Raw genomic sequence first — 12,656 nt, forward strand, 5'->3', positions numbered from 1 at the left:
TCCTGTCCAAACAATCTTCCCTTTCCCTGTATTTACTGAATGATGTCTCTATGTCAGACACATACTTGGTGGAAACAATGGTGAGCAAATAAACAGACACTGACAAGTATATAATTGCAAATGGGGATCAATGCCACAAAGGAAGTGTACAGGCAACACTGAGCGTATTCAGTGGGGAAAGAGCTCCCCTGTGAAATTCTAGAGACTCTTCCTGAGGACATACACTTTGAACTAAATTATATATATATATATATATATATATATATATATATATATATATATATAAATTGATTTCAGAGAGGAAGGGAAAGGGAGAGAGAGATAGAAACATCAATGATAGAAACATCAATGATGAAAGAGAATCATTGATTGGCTGCCTCCTTCACGCCCACACTGGGGATCAAGCCCACAATCCAGACAGATGCCTTGACCAGGAATTGAACCATGACCTCCTGGTTCATATGTCAACCACTCAGCCAAGCCTGCTGGGCTTGAGATAAATTTTAAAGGCTGCGGTGTAGAGGCAGGGAACAGCACCAAGGTAGAGGAAATACCATGTGCAAAGGCTCAGAGTTAAGAGGAGTCTGAAATGTTGGAGAAAGCTACAGAGGGCAAAGGGCAGGGGAAAAAGGGCAACGAAAATGTGGAAGGTAGGAAGAGGCCTGATGGTGTGAACTTTTGCAGGGGTATGATGGGCTTTGATCTTCATCCTGAGAGCAGTGGTTTGAAGCAGAAAGGGTAACATGAGCAGAGCCTCATGCTCAGACTTAGATGGGTGCTGACTAGCAGACCAACTCCAGCTTTAATACTTGAATGAGGGTCCCATATTGGTGTTTGAGGAGAGACAACTCTGTTTTGGGCACCAAATGCCCCAGTGACCTGGCATTCTGCTAGATGAGTTGAGTGACTTGCTTAACTTTCTATAATTTTCAGAACTTGTACAAATATGCACTTGAATCCCAATGCATTCCAATTTCAGATTTTGACAGAGAAGGTTTAGAATTGAATCTTTTTCCCACCATGAGATATTTTCAGTATTCTATTTTATTTTAGACCACCTTTGAAACATTAAATGGCTTACGAAAATATATGTTATAGAATGGAAACAAAGGATAGCAAGGATGGGGAGTGGAGGCAGGCAGCCAGTAGCTGGCTGCAGCTGTGGTTGGGGGGTGAGGTGGGTCTCACCCCTTTGGAATGTCTGATTCTGAGCAGCATGGCCTTGTGCTGAGCCTGCCTAAGCACTCTGACTGCAAATATATCTCTGGCAATGTAAAGTGCTGAAGTGATGGCTCTTGGAGAATATATGTAAAAGATCATTTTAACTGTGTCGTTATTAACATTATGCCATTATTGCAGGCAGTAATTGAGTCACTTTAAAGATCATTCCAGGTTCATGCTCATAAAATCTTTCATTAGCACATGGAAAAACACTTTCTTTAATATGTGATAATGCATGCAATCAACCTAGAAGAGCTTTTTATTATTAAAGTATATTTTTATTGATTTCAGAGAGAAAGGGAAAGAGAGATAGAAACATCAATAATGAGAGAGAATCATTGATCGGCTGCCTCCTGCACACCCCTTACAGGGGATCGAGCCCGCAACCTAAGCATGTGTCCTTGACCTGAATTAAACCTGAGAATCAGTCCACAGGCCAATGCTCTATCCACTGAGCCAAATTAACTAGGACTAATCTGAAAGAGTTTTAAATAATTATGGTAAAAATAATAAGAAATTAGGACTCAAATGTTTTACACTACTTGAAAGTATCTTCTTATCTATCTAGAGTTTCACTTTGTTAATCATGATTATTGGGGTGGAATGAAAATACAGTTTTTTGCAAAAGCTTTCATATTTAACTCACATAGGTAGGCCACACACAGTGGTAGAATCCCCTCAGAATAAGTGACCAACTAAAGGCAATGAGAGACACAGGCCATTTCAAATTTAAGGCAGATTTATTCATGAAAGCCTCTTGCTCCTTGAGGGAGTCTCATTACGATTCTAGAAATACCAAAGAAACTATTGGATTTTTAAAAAGGGAACAAACAGCCAACAAATATTTGCACTCTGCATCTAGCATTCAGCATACTGTCCATGTTTCTAAGCTTCAGGGTACGTGCTCCTGTATGAGAATGCTTTCTACATATTCACCACAGTCCTGGTAACCGGGCTGAATGGGATCAGGTTGAGAACTAAGAATAGCCCTCTAAAGAAAGGTTCTGAAAGGTAACATCCATCAGCATCCTTTTTATCCTTTGTTCTCCACCAGCCACTAATGCACCTCATTATTTCAGTTTTCAGTCCACAGGTCTCTGTCTTGTCTACAGAGCAACACGAAATACCTGTCACCTGCCTTGGGGAAGGTCATGTTCACTGTCTCTCTTCCCTCCCTTTCTTGACTGCCTGGCCAATAAGTTTGTCCAAAGTGGCAATTAAAGTGTTTGGACTTGACCCACCCATAGTGTATTCTGATTTCTTTTTATTTTCCAAAATTCACCTTCTCCTTTAATAATTCACCTAGAATTCTACCTTACTGTCTAGGTTAAAGGTCACCTAAAACTGGGTTCTACTTATTTATATGTGAGACTAGAGGCCTGATGCATGAAATTCATGCAAGTGTAGGCCCTCCCAGCCCCGTGGCCCCACGGCCCCACCCCCTTGCCACTGGTTGTTCCGGAGGGTCATTCCACAGTCCAGTCTAATTAGCATATTAGTTCTTTATTATATAGGACTAGAAAGTGCAGTTTGTTAACACATTGGTTTTCACTAGCTTTTTATTTGATTTTTTGTCAATTTTACCCAGGGTAATTTTCAGACCCTCTGAACTGACCCAAAAATTTACATATTTAATATAAAATTAATAAAAATGTATCATTCAAAGAAATTTATGACAAAGGCATACACTCACATACGCACACATTGGTAAGGAACAACACAATTTTTCCTGTGTATTTTTATATTATGTCTCCTGCCTCATTTTTCCCTTTGTTTTCCTTCCCTGTTCAGGAGTGTTTGATTACTCCAGTCTCTGCATCTGTTTCAAACCTTCATTGAAATCATTGAATTGACCTGAAGAGTTTTATACTTGGGACAGATGTCTCCATCAACACTCCAGGTCCTTATATGCTACTTTTTATGGGCCACAAGTGTAAGCCAGTTCTTCCTTAATTTCCTTCTCTAAGGATCAAAGAATAGTATCTGCTGATTTTTGTTCCTATTTACTATTACTATGTTGCCAGAATCCATTCTGAAAATAAATGTGAGATTTTGTTTCTGTTTTGGTTTGTGTCCTAAGTGATGGCATTTCTTCCAGATCCTTGTAAAAATTGTGTATCATTATGCAAAGTTCCATGGCTGAGATGGACAATTCTGTTTTTGCTTTGTTGTGTGTGTGTGTGTGTGTGTGTGTGTGTGTGTGTGTGTGCGTGCGTGTGTGTGTGTGTGTGTGTTTATTTTACAACATACATACCAACCATATTAACACTAAAAAATAAACCAAAAAAATGACAAAAACAATCTGCTAAGGGGCTAAGGGTTAATGTGTCTCTGGGTTTTAATGGTGAAAAAAATAGAAAGCTAAGAGTGAACACAAAGCAGAAAATACCAAAGACATCCCTATCTGTGTTGATATGGAAAATGGAATCATATATCCCTGACCTTCTGCTGTAAGGTAGCTGGCTTATCCTCTAGCTAAAGTAGCTGTCTCGTCCTAAAGCACTGCTTGTCTCATCTTTGTGGAATTGACGGTGCTGATCTAGTCCAGCCCCAGGATAAGGTTTGAGGTTGCAATGCCAGCTTGGAGAGCAGGACAGCAGCAGATTCCAAGGGAAGCCCTGGGGTTATCGCAAGTCTGCAGATGTCACATGGCTAATTTCAACAGAGCTTGACCTCGGGCTGAACTCCACTTTGCCAGGCTACAGACAACTAAGCCCCGCAGCTATAACAAGCATAGGCCTTCCCAGCCACGCAGGAGCCACCTAAACAAACCCGCAGCCTGTTGCCAAGAGAACTTTCTAGTTGTTTATAAATAGGGTAATGGTTTAGTCCCCAGACTTCCGGAATGAAATTGTTTTGTTATACCCAAGCACCCGGGGTACCCCCAAACTCAAGGCCTGCCCTCACCAAAAGTGACTCATTCTTTTTTTGGACCACCTGGGACCGAGACCCAGGCAGAGAGGACAGTGACCCCAGGGAACCACTGGCTAGTGGAAGTCTAGCTCTTTCTTTTCCCCTGAGGAGGAAAAAGCGTCTGGGTGTAGGTTCCAAATCCGATGGCCTAAAATAGTAACTACTCTTACCATGTGTCAGGTGCTATCCTGAGCATGTTGCACCCAACATGTTAACACATGTTAATTCATTTATCCCCCGAAAAACCCTCCAGGCCTACCAACCCTGAAGGGCATGCTGTGATAATGTCCATTCACATCTGGGAAAATAGCTTTCCCAGGTAACAATTGAAAAAGGCAGGGACTGACCCCAGGGAACTTGAACACAGGGTCTGCAGCCTTACATTAATTCTGTACAACCACAGGTCCGGGTGCAGAGGGAACTGGGCTCAGGATCCTGGACCAGGCGGGCTGGGAAAGTCTAGGCATTTCCAAATCTTTACATCACAGGAATGGGAGGAAAATAACAAAGGGAACCACAGCAAGCATTCTCTGCAGAATTCAGACCAGACTAGGAGGGTTCGGAAGGTGGCAGCTCCCCTGTCCTTGCCATCTCATCTCCAACCTCAGCCTGGAGGCAGAATGAAATTGCAAAGGCATTCCCATTTAGAGGCTTGGCCCTAATTATGTTAAATTCCTGGTGCCCATCAATCCAGACTCCTCTAACCAGTGAAACCAGACCTTTCAGTGTAAAGAATGCTCTCATTCTTTGCCATGGTCTACCTGTCTGGCTGTGACAATGGCCCCCGCCCTCAGCACCTGCCCACACCCACCAGGTTCTCTCTCTGTCATATGCTAAGCCGCCCAGGCCTGGTAACTACAGCAGCCGAGATGTTGCATTCACTGGCACTTCTCACATCTTCTCCACAAAGAAAGCTGATGTTTGTAAGGTGACTTTGGTCCCCTGCAAGGTTCAATCAGTCCTCATTGCCCATCATAGATTCAAATTTTAATGTAATTTTGGTTTGCAAGGGCATTTTATTATATTTTCAGCCTTTGAAAATTGAGACCATCCTATCTAATAAAAGAGTAATATGCAAATTGGCCATACCTCCACTACATCCACAAGCCATGCCCAGCAGCCAATCAGGAGCGAGTATGCAAATTAACCCAACCAAGATGGCTGCAGCCACGGAGAGAGCAGGGGGCTTGGGTTTTCCCGGCAATGGAGGAAGCCAAGCTTTCCGCCTGCAATGGCCTGCCTTGGCCTCCGCTTAAGGCTACAAAGTTTCAATTAAGATAAATAAATCCCAACAAAAATGGCTATGGCCACGGAGCGAGCAGGAGGCTTGGCTCTGCTCAAGGCTACGAAGTTTCAATTATAGAAGACAAATAAATCCCAGATACCAGGGCTTCTGCTTGGGTTGCCGGGGGGCTTGGCCAGCCTGCAAACCACCACAGGCTCCTTGCCCAGGCCACCCCACACCCCAAGGGAACCCCCACCCTGATCCAGGACACCCTTCAGGGCAAACCAGCCGGCCCCCACCTGTGCATCAGGCCTCTATCCTATCTAATCCTATCTAATAAAATAATAATATGCAAATTGACCATCACTCCAACACACAAGATGGCTGCCCCCATGTGGTCAAAGATGACTGACCCCATGTGAACACAAGATGGCCGCCACAAGATGGCCAGCAGGGAAGGGCAGTTGGGAGGGACCAGTCCTGCAAGGGAGGGCAGTCAAGCCTGCAGGGGAGGGCAGTTAAGGGTGACCAGGCTGGCAGAGGAGGGAAGTTGGGGGCAACCGGGCCTGCAGGGAAAGGCAGTTGGGGGGGACCCAGGCCTGCAGGAGAGAGCAGTTGGGGGTGACCAGGCCTGCAGGGAAGGGCAGTTAGGGGTGACCAGGCCTACAGGGGTGGGTAGTTAGGGGCAAACAAGATGGTAGGGGAGCAGTTAGGCATCAATCAGGCTGGCAGGGGAGTGGTTAGGGGGTGATCAGGCTGGCAGGCAGAAGCAGTTAGGGGCAATCAGGAAGGCAGGCAGGCGAGCAGTTGGGAGCCAGCAGTCCTGGATTGGAGAGGGTGCAGGCTGGGCTGAGGGACACACCCCCGTGCACGAATTTCGTGCACAGGGCTTCTAGTATATAACAAACCAAATACAGTTGCCAGTTTATTTTCTTAACAACTCCCGCACTAAAGGTTCATCCTTTTAGTAGAAATAGCCCCATGAAAGGAGCTGGCTTTTCCAAGGTGAGAATGATTCTATCACCTGAATCAACCAGCGTTAGGGACATCTAATTAATAGCACCTTACACAGAATTTCTCAGCAAGATCCTCAAGTGTGTTCAGTGACCTGAGGATCTAATTAAAATGCAGATTCTGGTTCAGCAGGTATGGAGGGGACTTAAGACCCCACATTTCTAACAAGCTCATGGGTGATGTGGACTACATTTGGAGGAGCAGGACTTGAACACATATTAACTCACTTATCCCCAGAACCACCCTCCAGGCCTACTTTATCTTGAGATGCTGTGCCCCTGACCCATGTTGCACAAACTGATGCAACCCAGAGCCTTCTGGAGGATGTGCTTCTTATAAGTGACACTCCCACCCCACACCCAGGAAGAAAAGGATCTTGTCCTGGGTTCTTTGGCTGGGGGGGCTTTTGGAACTTGACAGTTTTAATTTTTTTGTCTGAGTGCTTTCCCATTCAGGAAATACTTCCTATTTGATTTTTTTTTGTCTTACTAGAAGTATCTCTACCTCAAAGGAATGCCCTGCTTCTGAGTTTACACAGAGTAAGACTCTCTCAGGGCTCTGTGGTTTGGTTGTTTTACATCTCTTGCATGCGGGTTACAGAACCATGCTGAATTGGGCTGAAGCAGATGTACACTCTCTGAAAATTGCAACAACAACTGGAATGAAAACTTTCAGCTTTTTGAGCAGCGTCACCTCATCTAACCCCAAATGGGCTGATAATGTAAGAGGCAATGCAGCAGTGAGGTGAGAGCCAAGGCTTTGCAGAAACAGAGGTCCCCATTCAAATTCAAGTCCTGGAAACCACATGAGTTGTCCTGTTGGGCAAACTACTTAATCTTCGCTTCCTTAATCATAAAACAAGTGAGAGTGTCATGAGCAAAAGAGCAAGCACATGAGAGAGATGGCAAGACAGAGAAGGCTGTCAGCTTCCCATGAGGACAACCTGACTCTTGATGTCCTGCAGGAAGCTCCTTCAAAGCAAGAAAGCAGGTGCTCACTCCTGGAATCAGGCGACAAAATTCCACTTGGGTTTGCTCTGTGCGGCATCTCCACCCTTTGATAGGTGGCATAGTACATACGATCACCGACAACTTGGCATTGGCTGTATTCCACAATAGTCACTAGTCGGTGGCAGTTTATAGGAAAAACATGCTTAGAAGATACCTTTTAAATTTTTTCTTTTGGAAAACCAGGTTTCCCTTTTTAAGTTTCTTGGCTGAGTGCTTCCGCATTCCTTAGAAAATATTTCCTACCTGACTTAAAAAAATAATTCCAGTATGTGTCTCTACTTCAATGGAATTGATCAAAATAACAGGCTAAGCTTCTTTCACTCACCCCTCCAGCTTGGAGTCCTGTTCAAATGCACATTCTGTTTCAGAAGATCTGGGGTGGAGCCTAAAATTCTGAATTTCCACTGAAGTCCTGGAGGATGCTGATACTGCCCAGGCCACACACTTTGAGGAGCAGGGCACCAGCCATCATTCTTGCCAGACTGAACTGCAGACATTTTAGGCCATTGCAAAGGACCTCCTCCAGGCAGGACCCCCGTCTGCATGTGCTTCTCCCTAGCTAGAACTCTCAGCTGAGTACCTGACTTTCATTCTCACTTCTTGTCCCTCCCTGGCCCCATGTCCTCCATGCCTGCCTGTGCAGCATTTGGGCTGAGTCTGTCCTGAATAATCTGTGGTCTGTAGCCCACTCCTCCAGCCTGGCACCTTTCAGTGTCTCGCTGAAGACTCTCCCTGCCAGGGCTGTGTATTCTGAGTGCATGCAGGCAGGCTCATGTCACCATGGTCACCATCGCAAGAACAGGAGTGAGCTACCCTCATGGATCCTGGAACCAACTGCATGTTTTGAACTCTAAAGGAAGAAGCCTGAACTACACAAACCTGAGGATTTTAAAATTTTAAAAAATCTTAGAGGTAGTACTATACAAAGTCATTATTACATAGGAAATCAAGGTCAATAATCTATATGTATAAAAGCCAAGTACCTGGAACAACCAGTCTCTATGACATGCACTGTAGTGGCCAACCATCCCAATTGGGGCCCAGATTGCCCCCCCGCAACTTCCTGCAGCCCCTCCCTCTGGCTGCCCCCCCCCTCAATTGCCCCCACCCTGATCAGGGGCAGGGGCAGCAGGCTAACTGCCTGTGGCTCCTCCCCCTGGCCAGCCCCACCCCCAATTGGCCCCCATGGGGACGGGCTGGCTGGACCCCACCTATGTAGGAATTCATGCACCGGGCCTCTAGTAAGAATAATAAACACTGCCCTAGCCAGTTTGTCTCAGTGGATAGAGTGTCAGCCTGTGTATCAAAGGGTTCCAGGTTCAATTCTGGTCAAGGGCATGTACCTTGGTTGCAGGTTCCTCCCAAGCCCGGGCCCGGATCAGGGCTTGTGCAGGAGGCAACCAATCGATGTGTTTCTCTCACATTGATGTTTCTCTCTGTTTTTCCCTCTGTCTTCCACTCTCCCTAAAAATCAATGGAAAAACATCCTCAGCTGATGATTAAGAAAGAAAGAAAGAAAGAAAGAAAGAAAGAAAGAAAGAAAGAAAGAAAGAAAGAAAGAAAGAAAGGAGAAAGGAAGAAAGGAAGAAAGAAAGAAGGAAGAAAGAAAGAAAGAAAGAAAGAAAGAAAGAAAGAAAGAAAGAAAGAAAGAAAGAAAGGAAGGAAGGAAGGGAGGGAGGAAGGAAGGAAGGAAGGAAGAAAATAAACACTTACTGAACATTGACTGTATGTTCTTAATTCTTCACAATAATCCCATGAGGTAGATGTAATTATTATGCCCATTTTACAGGTGATAAAAGTGAGACTTGGAGTGGTTAAGTAACTTGCCCAAGATCACTCAGCTTATAAGTGATGCAAACCTGGGTTTGCTTGGTACCATACTTGTCCTAACTACACTTCAGAATGGCTTTCAACCAACACAAGCTGAGCAGTTCTCTCTGCAGATACACAACAATATCTGAGATTACGATCTTTGGCATATGACTTAGAGCTCTTCCCCTGTGACAATATGATGACCTTTTCTTAAAGCCAACTTTAGTGTCACATGTTTCTGGCCCTGCGTCTTGAATTTAGGTACAATTACATAATGAAAAAGATTTATTATCTCACAAAGGATTTACAAGTGAATATATAATAGCATAGAAATAATATGTACCGTAAATCACATGGCAACACAGAAAGAAGACTTCATTCTATCAGTTCTTTTTTGAAAGGGCACATTAGATTTCCTATTATGCCTGACACCTTTACATGAGGTACGCAATACCAAATACGTAATGCGTTAATGACACAGCATGTTGGATAGCTATTCCCATACAGAGGGTGTGTCTACCTAACTTCAAAAGAATTTATTGAAAAAAATTTTTCAAGCCAATGAATCAGTTGTTTGATGTCATATATGACAAAGACCTTCCTCAACTAACTAATCTTCTAAATAAATTGAACTGGCTTTTTGTAGTGTAAAACTACTGCAATGTCAGGTTCTTTCTTAGGAACTAAATTTCTAGAGTTGTCGACTAACTATTATTGATTTGTCCAGGTTAGTAAAAGGATATGAGTTTCATGAACTAAAAGTAGGAGCAGTTAGGAAAAGGGATTAGTAAGAGATTATCTGAACTGGTCAGAGAATCTAGAACAAGAATTGTTGACCAACATGCTATACCAGCACATTCACTGCTGGACATCCCAAAGGTACTGGAATATCTTGACAGTTACATTAGCAGGGCTTGGGGGGTTTTGGGGGTGGAAGGGTGGGGAACAGGATTGGCAAAGATTCCTTATCTACTCTTTCAAAAGCCCTTTATCTTTTTCCTTCTCTGTCTGAAGCTTCTTTAGGCAGAAGGGATCAAATTAAATTTTTCACTCACAGTGAGTGTTCTTTTAGCTCTGCTATTATGTGCCCCCAAACCTGGCTGGCTTGACATTTCATTTCAAAGGATCCCAGACTGTCCTGTGTGTCCCTGCAGACTTTGCCGGCACCTAGTCATGGTGACAGAAGGGATTTATTGGTGTCCCTGAGTGAGGGTCAAGCTACAGGGTTTACATTCAGGATAGCTATAGAGTCCAAAGATCTTGGAATGCTAGAATGGGGAAAGGCCCTTGAGAGTGACTAATCCAGAATTTTTCAAGCTGTTTTATGATGCTGCTTTATAAGCAGTAAAAATCTTTATTTAAAACAAATCCTACTCAGCCACAATCTACAAGTCAGGCAGGAGAGGCTCGGGGTGAAACAGGGGGTAAGTGCAGTCCCACAGGGTCTCTCTCCTGATTCTTACATCCACGAGTTTCTCCCAAACCCCCAACAGCTCCACAGATTTCTGAAACCCTCTAATAATGAAAACTTTAAACTCAGAGGGTGCCTTACTAAGAACCAGGGGTGCATATGTGTCCTAGTCTAAATAGCGCCTATGCTTACTGCTACCTCTTCCAGAATGTCCAGCTGTTTTTCTAGCTCTCTTGAAGAAAAGCCTCATTTATCTGCCATTGAAATACCCTGAGGCCTGTGTGCAGAGTTCATCTATGGAGCTGACTTGGTCCCTTATGACCAAACTATTAGGTTGCAAACTAACTGTTACACTCTGGTGCCCAAGGTGTAATTATTCATTTGGATAATGAAACAAAAACAAAACCAAGACTGCTAGGCTTGTTATGTGATAGATACATTTGAACTACATTGGAACATGTGGAAATTCAGGAATATTCTTGTCTGTGGATAGAGCTCTCTGCTTGAATACTAGGGTCATCTGCCATGCTCTTTGCAGCAGCAAGCATGGAATTCAGGCAGATGTGGGTGTGCTGGCCAACATAGGTGAGGCTCTATTAGCAAAATGAGGAAGAATAAATGTGCTCAAAGCTCCCGTGTGTTCCTTTAAAAGGGCCTCACACAGAAGATATTATTTGAACACCCTGAACACATCCACAACCAATTCCAGTTCATGACAATAACATCATTAAAACTTTAAAGCTTGACAAGAAAATGTCCAAAGTCTCTATAGCTTAATAAAAGATAATGCTACAAAAGTCTATGTGTGAACACCTTGTCTGCTCAAAGCCACTTCTCTGGGAGCCTCTGTGTCCTTCCCTCCCTCAGCTGATTGGATGGATTCTTGCTTTAATACAGCAGTGTGTCTAAGAGAGCTGATGTGACACCTCATTCACATGTGACACCTGAGGATGTGGCCAAGAGAATGAGCTGAGTCAGGTGAGTCCTGGGCAGTGTGGACTCACCTGAAAAAGCCAGAGGTGGGTCTTTGGCTCTGGGGGGAGCAGGACTTGTCAGAGCTCACATAGATTCCCAGCTGGGAGGCCACACTGTGCTAATAGAAATGGGATGGAGAAGCAGAAGCCACACAGACATTGGCTTGTATAATACTTAAGTCTGCAGCAAATAAAAACATCTCTGTCTGCAATGTCAGTCCCCAAAAGGGAACAGCCAGCCAAGGTTCCAAGTCTCCAAAATGTCCTGGTGTCATCTCCTTCCAAACCTGGGAAGTGTTTGCACCAAGAGGACCCAGTTCGCCCTCTTTGAAGGCAGCACGACTTCAGTTTCTTCTTAGGGAGAGGCAGGAAATTGGGGATTCTCTAAGGGCATTTTTAGAAAATTGAACATAGAACCTTTTATCAGTGAATGCATAGACTGCTGCTAGCCCACAGCCCTCACATTTATTAGAAGCACTTCAGGGAGAGAAAACTAATGATAATCCTAAGTACATAATGACTTGCTGGAGACTAGAAGGCTCCACTCTGATGGTTGATTGGAGGCTTGCCCCACGGTAATGAAAAATGCTGCCTGTGTGCCTGACCGTGATCTTGGTTCATGCTTCAGAGTAAAGAGCTGCAGTCTTGGTATGTAGAGACTCTTTCCTGCTAACTGCAAGTGATTCAGATTGGGATCCTTGGTAATAGCATTGTATTTGAACATTATAAAAAAAGGAACTCCTTGCTTTCAATATTTGTTTCCAGTTAAAACATAAAATCTCACAGAACTCTAGGAGAATATTATATCAATCATAAAATAACAGGATAGTGTGCATAAAGGACTCAAACATGGGTGCAGTCTTCCTGCTAGAGCATTTAGGTCAAGAGCCTGCCACAGGCAGGAACCAATTACACCCGGCCTAGGCTGCAAGTGAAATTAATGATGTGCATTTTCCAGCACGTGAATTTTGCAGCTATTACCCAGCAAGACATTTTGAAATGGCTTTACCATGTACTGCCTTTCTCTTCAGTGCTGATATTGGAAGTGCTTGTTTTAATTTACTTAGCTAGGTAGT

The 12,656-nt window shown here is 44.0% G+C and overlaps 1 pseudogene; it reads left to right on the forward strand.

Annotated features, from left to right (window-relative positions):
• Positions 1–589: 589 nt before the first annotated feature.
• The window catches only part of LOC103294049 (lysozyme-like protein 1), a 134,820-nt pseudogene continuing 122,753 nt past the window's right edge, over positions 590–12,656 (forward strand).

The sequence above is a fragment of the Eptesicus fuscus genome, chromosome 5 (assembly GCF_027574615.1).
Source record: "Eptesicus fuscus isolate TK198812 chromosome 5, DD_ASM_mEF_20220401, whole genome shotgun sequence".
Classification (NCBI taxonomy): Eukaryota; Metazoa; Chordata; class Mammalia; order Chiroptera; family Vespertilionidae; genus Eptesicus; species Eptesicus fuscus.